This window comes from Lagenorhynchus albirostris, chromosome 10 (genome assembly GCF_949774975.1).
Source record: "Lagenorhynchus albirostris chromosome 10, mLagAlb1.1, whole genome shotgun sequence".
NCBI lineage: Eukaryota > Metazoa > Chordata > Mammalia > Artiodactyla > Delphinidae > Lagenorhynchus > Lagenorhynchus albirostris.
The window spans coordinates 84,387,150-84,401,299 of record NC_083104.1 but is presented as its reverse complement, the minus strand read 5'-3'; the positions used below and the strand labels follow the sequence as shown (position 1 = coordinate 84,401,299).

Here is a 14,150-nt window from a genome sequence, read left to right as displayed (position 1 = left end):
GGCGGACTCTCAACCACTGCACCACCAGGGAAGCCCAGCATGTGTCTTTTTTTTTTTTTTTTTCCAGCATGTGTCTTTTTGAATTATGGTTTTCTCTGGGTATATGCCCAGTAGTAGGATTGCTGGGTCATATGGTAATTCTGTTTTTAGTTTTTTCAGGAACCTCCATACTGTTCTCCATAGTGGCTGTGTCAATTTACATTCCCCACCAACAGTGCGGGAGGGTTCCCTTTTCTCCACACCCTCTCCAGCATTTGTTGTTTGTAGATTTTCTGATGGTGCTCATTCTAAATGTGTGAGGTGATACCTCATTGTAGTTTTGATTTGCATTTCTCTAATGATTAGGGATGTTGAGCAGCTTTTCATGTGCTTCTTGGCCATCTGTATGTCTTCTTTGGAGAAATGCCTATTTAGGTCTCCTGCCCATTTTTTTTGATTGGGTTGTTTGTTTTTTTAATATTGAGCTGCATGAGCTGTTTATATATTTTGGAGACTAATCCTTTATCCGTTGATTCATTTGCAAATATTTTCTCACATTCTGAGGGTTGTCTTTTCATCTTGTTTGTAGTTTCCTTTGCTTTGCCAAAGCTTTTAAGTTCCATTAGGTTCCATTTGTCTATTTTTGTTTTTATTTCCATGTCTCTAGGAGGCAGATCAAAAAAGATCTTCCTGTGATTTATGTCAAAGAGTGTTCTTCCTATGTTTTCCTCTAAGAGTTGTATAGTTGTCTGGTCTTACATTTAGGTCTTGAATCCATTTTGAGTTTATTTTTGTGTATGGTGTTAGGGAGTGTTCTAATTTCATTCTTTTACATGTATCTGTCCAGTTTTCCCAGCACCACTTATTGAAGAGACTGTCTTCTCTCCACTGTATATCCTTGCCTCCTTTGTCATAGATTAGTTGACCATAGGTGTGTGGGTTTATCTCTGGGCTTTCTATTGTTCCATCGATCTGTTTCTGTTTTTGTGCCAGTACCATACTGTCTTGATTCCTGTAGCTTTGTAGTATAGTCTGAAGTCAGGGAGTCTGATTCCTCCAGCTCCGTTTTTTTCCCTCAAGACTGCTTTGGCTATTCGGGGTCTTTTGTGTCTCCATACAAATTTTAAGATTTTTTGTTCTAGTTCTGTAAAAAAATGCCACTGGTAATTTGATAGGGATTGCATTGAATCTGTAGATTGCTTTGGGTAGTATAGTCATTTTCACAGTATTGATTCTTCCCAACCAAGAACATGGTATATCTATGCATCTGTTTGTGTCATCTTTGATTTCTTTCATCAATGTCTTGTAGTTTTCTGAGTACAGGTCTTTTACCTCCTTTGGTAGGTTTATTCCTAGGTATTTTATTCTTTTTGTTACACTGGTGAATGGGATTGTTTCCTTAATTTCTCTTTCAGATTTTTCATCATTAGTGTATAGGAATGCAAGAGATTTCTGTGCATTAATTTTGTATCCTGCAACTTTACCAAGTTCATTGATTAGCTTTAGTAGTTTTCTGGTGACATCTTTTTCTTTTTAACATCTTTATTGGAGTGTAATTGCTTTACAATGGTGTGTTAGTTTCTGCTTTATAACCAAGTGAATCAGCTATACGTATACATATATCCCCATATCTCCTCCCTCTTGCCTCTCCCTCCCACCCTCCCTATCCCACCCCTCTAGGTGGTCACAAAGCATGGAGCTGATCTCTCTGTGCTATGTGGCTGCTTCCCACTAGCTAGCTATTTTACATTTGGTAGAGTATGTATGCCCATGCCTCTGGTGGCATCTTTAAGATTCTCTATGTATAGTATCATGTCATCTGCAAACAGTGACAGTTTTACTTCTTCTTTTCCAGTTTGTAATCCTTTTATTTCTTTATCTTCTCTGATTGCCGTGGCTAGGACTTCCAAAACTATGTTAATGATAGTGATGAGACTGGACATCCTTGTCTTGTTCCTGATCTAAGAGGAAATGCTTTCAGCTTTTCATCATTGAGAATGATGTTTGCTGTCGGTTTGTCATATAGGGGCTATTATGTTGAGGTAGGTCCCCTCTGTGCCCACTTTCTGGAGTGCTCTTATCATAAATGAGTGTTGAATTTTGTCTAAAGTTTTCTCTGCATCTATTGAGATGATCATATGGTTTTTCTTCTTCAATTTGTTAATATGGTGTATCACATTGATTGATTTGCGTATTTTGAAGAATCCTTGCATCCCTGGGATAAATCCCACTTGATCATGGTGTATGATCCTTTTAATGTGTTGTTGGATTCTGTTTGCTAGTATTTTGTTGAGGATTTTTGCATCTATATACAACAGTGATATTGGTCTGTAACTTTCTTTTTTTGTAGTATCTTTGTGTGGTTTCAGTATCAGGGTGATGGTGGCCTCATAGAATGAGTTTGGGAGTGTTACTTCCTCTGCAATTGTTTGGAAGAGTTTGAGAAGGATGGGTGTTAGCTCTTCTCTAAACGTTTGATAGAATTCACCTGTGAAGCCATCTGGTCGTGAACTTTTGTTTGTTGGAAGATATTTAATCACAGTTTCAATTTCATTACTTGTGATTGGTCCGTTCATATTTTCTGTTTCTTCCTGTTCAGTCTTGGAAGGTTATACCTTTCTAAGAATTTGTCCATTTCTTCCAGGTTGTCCATTTTATTGGCATAGAGCTGCTTGTAGTAGTCTCTTATGATGTAAAGCCCATTCTTTCTCTATATCAGGTTTCACTACATCCCCATCCAGACATGGAAATTCTTTTCTAATTCTCAGATAGGCTGTAGTTACCATGGGAATACTCTCCCCCTGCACTGACTCAACCTACATCCTGGAGATGATGTGTCGAGAACGGGATTCAGGGAGGGAGACAGGGCATTTGGGCTTGTCTCTGTCCCTAACTAACAAGTGTGTACATGTCTCTGTAGGTCTCAGTTTTTTATCCCTATAGATCACTTTCAGAGCTGTATTCTTTGAGGCCAGTTACAATGACTTCTTTGATACTAATGTGTGCTCTAGGCTTAGCACTTGATAGGTAATCTCCAATTCTTACACAAGGACAAATACTGTCTCCACGTTAGAGGTGTGGATACTGCAGCCTGGAGATTTAAAGGAACTTGCCTGTGACCAGTCTGCTCACAAAATGCCAAAGCTGGGATTTTGTTGTCTCCAAAGCTCATGTTCTTGCCATCCTACCACGCTGCCTCAACCTTCTTATAGCCTCATGGCGGATCATGCTTATAGGTGCGGATGGTGCCGTAAACCAGTCTTTATCAAACTCTCAAAATCTGGACCCACAGAAGAAATGCATTTTATATTGATTTTGAGAAGCACCCCCCCACGTGTGCACACAGTCTTGCGCACACACACACGCATGCCTGTGTGCCATGAGCACACTGATATCTCTGAAACAGAAGTGTCATGAAACAATGCTCTGGTTTCTATTTGCAATGCACTTGATTTTCTTTTCACTTCCACTTCAGTCTATTTTATTAATATGCTTGTTAAACTCTCCTGAATTGATTTAACCAGCCACCAGTGGGCTGCAGCCCTCAGTTTGAAAATTATGTGCATACCTGGATTTCTCAATATAATCACTCCAAATCTTTTTTCTCCTTCTCTCCCTGTTTATCGTGGAATGTAATGAAGAATATCTCTCAATCTGATTATTTATGCAACAGTATTAAATCTAAGCCAATTCCCCCTACCATATGCCACCCACACTTCTGCAGAGTGGAGGAATATTTCATAAATTTGCTCTGAGAGCAGGAAAGAAAATGTGAACTTTTTTCATTTGATGAAAATGATAATTAACAAAAGGTGAAGAATAAGGAAGTGACATTTGTGCCTCCTTGGCTTGAGAAGATGGGGATCTAAGGGCCCCCCTTGTAGGCTGACAAGTTGAAATAGTGTAGGTTGGGGAGGGGCCACAGCATGAGAATTGTGATAAAAGATGAGTGAAACTTACTTCATGTTCCAGCTCTGCTGTATAGCTGGTTAACTACTATTACCACTGAACTTGTCCAAGAACATGCGTTTATTGGACTCTTTTATGTGCCAGGTCTCGTTCTGTGTAACTATGTTATCTTAGTGGGCGTATTGTATACATGTTTTTACAGGTGGGGTGATTAAGGCATGGAGAAGCTAAGTAACCTGCCCCAGGTCACACAGCTAGTAGTGAGTGGTCTAGCGGGGGTTCATACCCAGGCTTTCTGCCTCTGGAGCCCGTGGTCTTTGTCATTAAGCCGTAACTGTTACGTGTCATTCCTTTCAGGTAATTCTCTGTGGTCTTTATTGGGTGCCATGCCCAGGATGGGGTTCTCACTTCTGGGTTTTGAATCTTGGGAGGAATCATACTTGGAAGAAATGTGGCCAGAGTCCATTCACTCCATCAGGGCAGCCAGAAGGGACTCTCCGCTAGTTGTTCTCAAATCTGTAGAGTTGATTTCGTTTCTGTCCCTCTTGAGCTCTGGTTTTTAATGGAAAACATTAAAAAAAAATTTTTTTTATTATGAGAGCTACCCATTTCCTTTAAAACATTTATTTGTGCTTAAATTCCATTGTTTGGGGAAAAAAAAAAAAAGCAAGCCCTGATAAATGCAGACAATTGTTTGACCCTTCCTGGTCTGTTTCCTCATCTATAAAATAAAGGAATTAGATATGCCTATCTCCAGATTGCTTTTAACTTTGTGATTTTTTGCTAGAGTTAGGTTCTGGTAACTCATGGCTTGTTCAAGAAGAGACTGGCTGGCCTTGTGTTAGGGAAGCACGAGAAGTTTTGTTAACTGGGTTAATGTGACCTTTACATTCATGTTGTATTTTTCTGTATTCTTTGAATGACTGTGATTCTACTGTTGGTGAATTCATTTAAACCATAAATATGACAGTGATGACTAGCAGAGGTCCCTTTCCACGTGTGCCCCATGCAGACCCATGAGACCCCAATGCTCAGAGGTCTGGGCAGAAACTCTGCCCCATGTAAGTGCCTTAGCCTGACCTTCCTGGACCTGTGGAGCTGGTTCTAGGTGTTGGGCTCATCTTTACTCTTAGCCTAAGAGGTGGTCCCATTCCAGGGATTATGGTCACGCCATTATTCTGCCTTTAAAAATATGTTATCATCATAGAATCAATGCATCTGGTTCCAGAGTTTTGTTTTGGCCAGTGCTTTGAAACGAAGATCTGAAATGTTAGTGACATCAAGAAGAATTGTTGTTTGGAAGTAGCCACATGTTCATCCGTGGGGAAAAATTAGAAACATTTGTTTTCTTTCATGCTTTGATAAAACCTTACAATTTGCAATAAAAGGACTGCAGGAAGAATGAAGCGATTGTGTCTGACAAGTTGTATGTAAACATTCCATTTCTGCATAATGGCATAAATAACCAGGTGAAAAGAAGTGGATTTACACAGGTGTTAGAGTACAAAGACTTCCCCCAAAACTAGATATCAGAAGACAGAAACCAAACTCCACTGACTTCCTTGCCCCCCCTGTTGAGGGAGCGTCTGTCCTTCCGGGGAGCAGGGGCCCAAGAAGGAATTAATTCCTCTCAGCAAATATTTACTGGCGATTTGCCATTCTTGGCAGTCCATGCAAAGCAAAGAGAAGAGGGGTCCTAGAACTGGGACATTTCCACAGTGGGCCTGAGTCATGACCCAGAGTGTAACAAGGTAAGTTAGACACCTGTTCCAACCCCCTGATTTTACACTTGGGTGAATTGAGGTCCACAGAGACAGTAACTTGCTCAGAGTCAGGTCACTTGGCCAGTTTGAGGCCAAACCCAGGCTAAATCCAGTAACTCTGTTCTTAGTGTAATACTATAATGGACATGTATAATATTATTATAATATTGTAATATAAATAATAACAAACACTAGCACTTTCCGTATATTCTTCTCAGCACTTTACATATGTTCACTTATTGACACACATTAACTTATTTAACCCTCAGGGCTCCATGAGGTGTACCTTGTTGCTCCCATTTTACAGAAGAGGAAACTGAGCCACTGAGAAGATTAAGTAGTTTGCCAAGTCACACAGATAGTAAGTAGTGAAGCTTGGAAGCCCAGGCAACCCGACCCCAGAGTTTGTCCTCGAAACCACTATGCAAGGGGTCAGCAAACCTTTACTTTCTGTAAAGGACCAGATAGTAAATATTTTTGGCTTTGTGAGGCATAAAAATCTCTGTTGCATCTGCTCAGCTCTGCCTTCATAGTGTGAAAGCAGCTGGAGATGATCCATTAAACATGGTTGGGGCTGTGTCCCAGTAAAACTTTATTTATAAAAAACAGGTGGGGCTGGATTTGTAGTTTTCAGGACCTGCGCTGGACTATGCTGCCTCTTAGTGTGGTGATCCAGTTTTATAAGGGATTTGGGGCCAGAAATTGCGCTAAAACGATGTGTTGTTTTGTATTCCTTTTGGGTGAAGGGTCGTGCTTTGGCCAGAGAGGGTGAAGGTCATCAGAGCTGTGTGCAGTGGGTTGTTACCAGGCTCAGAGCCAGAGGGGCTTTTTATTCTTCCTCAACTTTCTGGGTGACCTTGCACAAGTCCCTTAGCATCTGTCACTCATAACTCTCCACGGTGGCGCTAACAGTCCTCGCCACCTGCCCCTCTCCCTCCCCAAAGCTTGTGTCTTGGATTAATGAGGTCTGGGGGTTTGGAAGAGGGGAAACGTATTAAATGGCGCTCATCATTTAGTTTGCTTGCAAATTAGAGAGCATTTGGGTGGTATAAGACCATTGGTCGAATGTTTGCCATGAAGAGCCCAGTTTTACAGGAAAGGCGTTTTTGGTAATGTGCAGGAGAGAATGTGGATTTAGGGGCCGTGAATTTATGGATTGCCTGTGCAGCGGTAGGCTTTAGGTAATGGAGTCCTATAAGAGGGTGAAACAGATACTTTTGTTTTTAGTAAGTGTGCCATGATAGGGTTCCATGACCGACCTCATTTTGTATCATTTCCATAAGGAAATTTAGGCTTCTCTGCTAAGCTATGAGTCTTAACAGTAGGGAGGATTTTTATAAATGTTTCCAAGTGAAATTTTGAAGTTAAAAGTTGAACCAAGAAGCCTCAAAGGGAACCAGGCTGCTGCTTGCATTTCAATGAAAGGGAGAGGAAATTCATTATAGAGGTTGAAAATGTGGTTTGCATGCTAAGACTCTTCTGGAAGAATGGGCCTCGCAGAGGAGGTGGGAGGGAAGTTCTAGCTTGCCCTTTGTGGTTAAGGTTCCTTGGCTCAGCACATATACTTCTTCTAATGCCCTCCACACCCCCCCCCGAACCCCCGTTTTTTTTTTAACTCTGCAAGAAAATTCTTCTCCTTCAAGGTTAAAGGTATATATATTGAACTGAAAATGCCAGCCTAGGAGATGTCTCAGAATCGTTGTTTCTGTTTTGCTGTTGTTTGTTTTGTTCTGTTGACAAAAGCCATTATTTAAAAATTCAATAGATGTTAGTCTTACTTTGGGAATCTAAATTTAAGATGCTCTCACACCAATTATTTTGATATATTCAGCAGAGACGTCTGGGTGCTGGGCTAGGGCTTTATCTACGTTTGTATTTTACTTAAAACAACAGTATTAGATTAGTCCTGCACAGCAGTATTATTCTTGTTCTCCAGGTGAGCAAACTGAGAAGTTAACTAACTCTGTCAGCGTTAAACAGCTAGAAAGCGGCAGAACCAGAATTGGAATCTGTCTTCCTGATTCCAAAACCCCGGCAAAGTAGGGCAACCAAGGGTTCCAGTTTCCGGGAGACAGGATTCTCAGAGCTAAAACTGGAAATGAAGATGTGGTCACCCTGCAAGGAAGACGCTTGCTATCCCTAGCACCAAGGTAGTGCACACTACCGGGAAACACTTCCTGCTAAATCAAAGAGGAGTTTTCCTGCGCGATTTCCCCCCTCACCTGCTAGAAGCCATGTGTGTGTGTGTAAGACCTCCAAGGCCACAAATCCTAGGGCATCTTGGCCCCAAACAGGAAAGCTAGGAGATTGAGTTCTTTGGGGTTCTCAGCATGGATGTGTCCCCATTTATTGGCCCAGTTTGGGTTGATAAAACAAAAAGCATGGGCTTCCCTGGTGGCGCAGCGGTTGAGAGTCCACCTGCCGATGCAGGGGACACGGGTTCGTGCCCCGGTCCGGGAGGATCCCACATGCCGTGGAGCAGCTGGGCCCGTGAGCCGTGGCCGCTGAGCCTGCGTGTCCGGAGCCTGTGCTCCGCAACTGGAGAGGCCACAACAGTGAGAGGCCCGTGTACCGCAAAAAAAACCCAAAAATCAAAAAGCACAATTCTTGGAATGGTAGCATTCATAGTTTTGCACACTTGCTTCAAAACATTGCTACGCTCTTGTGCTCACAAGTGGGCATGGTGTTGGGAAAGGCTGGGTCAGCATTGGAGAATTTCATCCCTTCGGCTCCATCCCCTTCAAGGCTTTCTAAGAACAGTCCTCATGCCTCTGGAGATCTGAGCTGATCACCAGAAGTGGGGACCCGCCAGCACAAAGCTTGTGCCTTCAAAGCCTGGGTGTGTCTCTTTTCAAACAGATGATTTTGGCCTGTGTCCAACTTCTGAAGGACACTGTGTACCTACGCGGCCTTTAAAATATTTCTAAAGAAAGGGAGTTGGCATGCAGGGCCACAGATTGTGAGCGCTGTTGTTGCCAGAGTGAAAGTGGAAGTGATCATTAGAACCTCATGTATCTACATATGGTCAAGAGTTTGCTCTTTACTCGAAAGGTGAATCCGTGTGAACACCCTGGGCTTTTTTCCTCTCTTTTAAAAAATATATTGAGCCAGTTAATACCTTGTCAGTGGCCCCTAGAAACCCCCTGGTGACTTTCCAGGAGAGGGCAGATCAAGAGAAGTCAGGTAGGCCACCTGATGCCTCGGCTGCTTGTGGGAGACGTTATTCTCCAAAACGTGACGCTTGTAAACGGGCGGAAAGGCCAGCCCGCGCCTCGCGCTGGAGATTGCTGGCGTGTGGCAGTTATGTGGGTGCCTGTTTTGAGATTAGTTTTTAGTAACTAGATTCACCCAGGGGACCTCGTAATCACTTAATTACTGATGTGCTCGTTGTATAATAATGTCAAAAGGTGTCTTGTCATTTTTTTTTGTCTTGTCATTTTTATTTCATGGTTTTTTCAAGTTTCTCTGTGACTATGTTCCAAATGAAATACTCTTTGAGAACCTAGTATTTCTCCTGTGATGGGTGCCTGTTGTTTTGCAATGGGCATAAATAAGATACAAGCTCTCAGTGATTAGCAGAGAGAAAGCGCTGGGAAATGGGGGCAGAGTGAAGCGGGTGGGGAGCCAGAGGAGGGAAAAGAGAACGAGAAGATGGATTGGGGCATGGTGGGGATAGCGGAGGCCGTAGCAGAGAGGAGGGATTGGAGGGAGGGGTGGGGAACGGGCAAGGAGAGACACAGATAAGCTGAGAGATACACGTGTAGAATCAAGTAGACAGATCCAAATAGAGACTCACAGAGATTACCCCGTGATCAGAGAGAGACAGAGACAGACAGACGCTGCTCTGGACAGACAGTAGAGACTGGTCCTTGTTCTTACGATATGCAAATATCCATCATCTTATGGATGACGCTTTTACCTGTTTGCTTCTTTCTGGCTTTAAAGCTCTGTGACTCATCTGTGTTTGCATGTGTGCAGACTATTGAGGAAGCTGGTTCTTGGACAGGTGAGATTTGAGAGCCCTTATAAGTAATTAGCACAATCTCTGGGGCCAGACCCTCTGGGTTCGAATCCCAGCTCTGCCACCTACTTGCTAGGTGACGTGGGCAAGTAATATACTCTCTGTGTGTCTCAGTTTCTTCTTCTTAAAATGAGATTAATAATAGTATCTAGCCCGTAGGCTGCTGTGAGGGTTAAAGGAGATGATGTATGCAAACCTATGAGAACATGGTACCCAACATGTATTGACTGGTATTACTGCTATGCTTGTAAAATGATCCTGGATGTTGTAGGACCAGTTTTCCTTTGAGGGAATGTTCACAGAGCTAAACACATTTTTCTGACTACTGAAGAGGCTGTGTGTTCCTGCCTGGGGCTTTTGGCATTGACCCTTATCGCCGTTTGAGGAGAGAGTGAAAAGGTAACACGCTGGGAGTAAGGAGTTGCCTCTCCCAGTCCAGCTCTGGCATGGACTATCTACGAGATGCGTTTCTTTGGATCTGCTCTCAGATTATAAACTCTAAGGGGGTCTTTCACTAGGTGATCGATATTGAGTCCTTTCTGGCATGTGAGTTCTATGATTTGACTCTGTGTAAAGGTTTTGTGGACTTAAGATTCTTGAAGAATCAGGGATTGATCATACAAGCACCCCTGGAAGAAAGAAACGTGTGTGCTGCCATTGTACCATTGACCCTTGAACAACATGAGTTTGAACTGCAGAGATCCACTTTTATGCAGATATTTTTCAGTGGTAAAGACTGTAGTACTTACTAGATGGTCTGTGGTTGGTTGACTCCTCCGATGTGGCCGAACTGGGGGTATGGAGGGCCCACTCTAAGTTATATGCAGACTAAGCCCCGAGTTGGTCAAGGGTCAACCATAGGTAAAGAGGTGAGGAGTCTGGCTTCCTATAGCCATGCTGGTCATCACGACTGTCAGCGTGATTTCCTTCTTTTTCTTTTTCCTTTTCCCCTGGAGGAGGAGCAGTGTTTGAAAGGATGCCACATCAAGATGTGCCGTGGAATGGAATATTATTCAGCGGTAAAACAATGAAATTGGCAGCAATGTGGATGGACCTAGAGAATATTATGCTTAGTGTAATAAGTCAGAGAAAGACAAATGCTGAATGGTATCACTTAGATGTGGAATCTAAAAAGTAATACAAATGAATGTATATGCAAAACAGAAACCAATTCACAGATGTAGAAAGCAAACTTGTGGTTACCAGAGAGGAGGGGGAAGTGAGGAGGGACAAATTAGGGGTATGGGATTAGCAGATACAAATTACTGTATATAAAATAGATAAGCAACAAGTATATACTGTATAGTACAGGGAGTTATACTCACTATCTTGTGATAATCTATAATGGAGTATAATCTGCAAAAATACTGAATCACTATGCTGCACACCTGAAACTAACACAATATTGTGCATCAACTAAACTTCAGTTCAAAAAAATGTGCTGGGCTTCCCTGGTGGCGCAGTGGTTGAGAGTCCGCCTGCCGATGCAGGGGACGCGGGTTCGTGCCCCGGTCTGGGAAGATCCCACATGCCGCGGAGCAGCTGGGCCCGTGAGCCATGGCCGCTGAGCCTGCGCGTCCGGAGCCTGTGCTCTGCAACGGGAGAGGCCACAGCAGCGAGAGGCCCGCGTACCGCAAAAAAAAAAAAAAAAAAAAAAGTGCTGTGGGACAGGTCTTAGTTCAGAGAAGGCAAATTTTTCATCCTTTAAGATGAGTCCTGATCTTGTAATTTAGTCACAGATAACCTGTTTGCCAGACCTAAGCAAATGAGAACACCGGCCACGCCTGTCTCTAGCCCCCTTTTATCTCCCTTTCTATTACTGTCAGGCCTCTTCTGACTGTCTGATGTTCACCACTGAACCCTGTGTGTCTCATGCAACAAAACTGCCTCTTGCCTTTTCCCCAAAGGCAGCCAAACTCTACTTCCCTGGGTACTGCTGTCTTAGTCAAGGCTTGGCTAGTGTAGATGACTTGAAAAATTTAGCTCTCCGGGCCATGCTTGGATTTGAAAAGAGAATCTTTTAAACTACTGGAATGTTGAGGAAGATACTGTTTGAGCTGGGAGCTTTGTGAATCCCTTCCCAGTCACAGGTGGCCGTGGGCTCTTACCCTTCTACCCCAAATCTAACCGAACTGCCAGGGGCTAGAGACCAGGAGGCAAGATTGGGTTAGAATGTGTAAAGGTAGCCTAATGGTGAAGAGCATAGGCTTTGGAGTTGACAGACGTGAACCCTACTCCTGCCCTTGGGTTATATCACAGAATCTGTTTATTCATCTGGAAAATGGGGGTAATAATGATAGAGAATATGGTTGTTGGGAAGATTAAATGAATCAGTGTATCCAAGGATGTTTGCCCATTTATGGCCCATAGGGAACACTTGGTAAATGGTAGCTACTACTCAGGGCTGGCTTCATGGGCATGTGACCTGTACAGGTGCACGGGGCACTGCTCTCAGAAGGGCCCTACGCTTGGGTAAATGCTTTCTGTCTCTGTCTTTAAAATTCTTCATAATTTTTGAACAAAGGGCCCTGCTGTTTATGTAGCCAGTCCTGCTACTTCTGGGCTGCAGTCGACCTCCACTCACTCATCTGACCCCACTTCTTACACGCCTCTCCCCTCTCTATTGCTTGTTGCTCCCCCTGCCCCATCTCTGAAGGGCCTGAGTAAAAAAAAGTAAGGATCATTCCTTTGGGAAAAGGACTGTGGTTCATGGCCTAAGAATATTCAAATATAGATGTCTTTTGTTGACTCCACTTTTAGAAGTCACTTATTAATGGTCTTTTAGAGCACATCACCTCTAAAGTCAAGTAGCAGAAATGAACCCAGGTGGAAAAGGATCCCCTGAATAACTGTGATTGAAGGCATCTGGGTGGAAAGTCTTCAGTGGGCTGTGCCCCTCTGTCTCTGCCTTCCCTTTGCTCGTTATCAGACTCTCCCAGCCAGTGTTGGGCTACCTCTCTTTACCATCTGTCTCATAAAGGGTCCTGACTTGAGTTATTCCCAATAGCAGTGACCTCTGATTATTCAAAGAAGAGTTATCCAGAAAATATACTGTTTCTGTTTAGAGTTGGGAGCCTAAAGAGAGGCACAGAGCAGGCTACAGGCACACGCATGGCCTCACCTTCTGTGTGTGAATGAACACGATGAGCCCTGGCTTGAATCTGGATAAATCCTGTAGCAACTTGGGCCTCAGTGGCCTTGACTTATGATTTCTCAAGTCGTGTTCAAATCTAGCATTCTTAGACTAGCACATACGTATTAATTTGCTAAATATCAACTTAGTGACAAGCAAGTTGTTTGGAAAATCAAAGACAGGTCTCCCATCAGAACTTGAGAAGTGCTGGAGTCCGCCTTCTTCATTGCAAAGGCCCCCGAGGCCTGCCCGGACCTCCGGGTTGCAGAGTGGCACGTTTAGAGATTAAGGTTGGTAGACTGGGATCTCTGCTCCAGGTAGGAACTAGGAGTTCAGACTAGTTCCAGCCCCTTCGTATTCACAAGGGCCCCTGCTGGGCAAGAGGTGCCTATAGGCATATGGGACCCCATGGGCTATCTGTATGTTCTTAGCTGAGAGCTGGAATTGGTAAATGTTCTGTCTAGGACTGAGAGAGGCATAGCTGAGGAGCAAAGTCGGGGTTGACTTCTTGGGAGAGTAGCCTGTTTTGCTGTCTGTGTGTCATGTAAATGTTATCAGTTAGTGGACAGAGAACAGGAGGCAAGAGGGCAAACGTGGGTGGCGGTTGTAATTTGGAAAGTGGGAATGAGTACTTGGCTTCTTCATTAAGTTTGCTGTTGATATAGTGAGGCTCCTCCTATGGAAAAGATATCTGTATTTTAATATCTCAGACACCTGTCTTGCTTACTCAACTGGCGTAATCTGTGGCTCCTTTGGGCTGCTGACTGGTTGCTCGTCTTGAGATTTTGCAGGTGATTTGCTTGATACGGCCCTTCATACAGTGATTCTTAGAGTACAGCTAGTAATCCGACAGGCCAACAAGCTGTCCCAGGTCACTTATTCTTTTTCATGTCAGGAACCAAGCCTCTCGAGGCTTCAGTATCATTAAAGTCCTGCGGGTCACACCAAAGCCCACCAGCTCACTTTTCGGTACTTATACTGATGCGGCTGCTTCTGTCTTACAGGTGCTTACATCATGCCGAGCCTTCCTTGTCACAGCACGAATCCCCACCAAGGTAAGTGTTGAAGAGTTTCCTCCTTCCAACACACACACACACACACACACACACACACACACACACACACACACACACACACACACACACACACACACACACACACACACACACACACACACACACACACACTGCAAAACGCACTCGCTTCTCAATCGCGTACACTTATGATTTAGGCCAGTGTGTCCAGAGTTCTCTTTGCACAACCATATTTTCCTTCCTTCTCCCTAGAAAGCACCTAAACATTTCCTCCTTTGTTCCCTCTCCGTGTTAAAGGCATCCCAAGAAAA

The 14,150-nt window shown here is 43.6% G+C and overlaps 1 protein-coding gene across 1 annotated transcript in view; it reads left to right on the top strand.

Annotated features, from left to right (window-relative positions):
- The window catches only part of CARMIL1 (capping protein regulator and myosin 1 linker 1), a 318,449-nt gene that overhangs the window by 110,684 nt on the left and 193,615 nt on the right, over nt 1–14,150 (top strand). Inside the window, exon 3 of the mRNA XM_060163549.1 lies at nt 13,810–13,860. The gene's annotated coding sequence lies outside the window, so the exon portion shown is untranslated. The remainder of the gene's footprint in view (nt 1–13,809; nt 13,861–14,150) is intronic.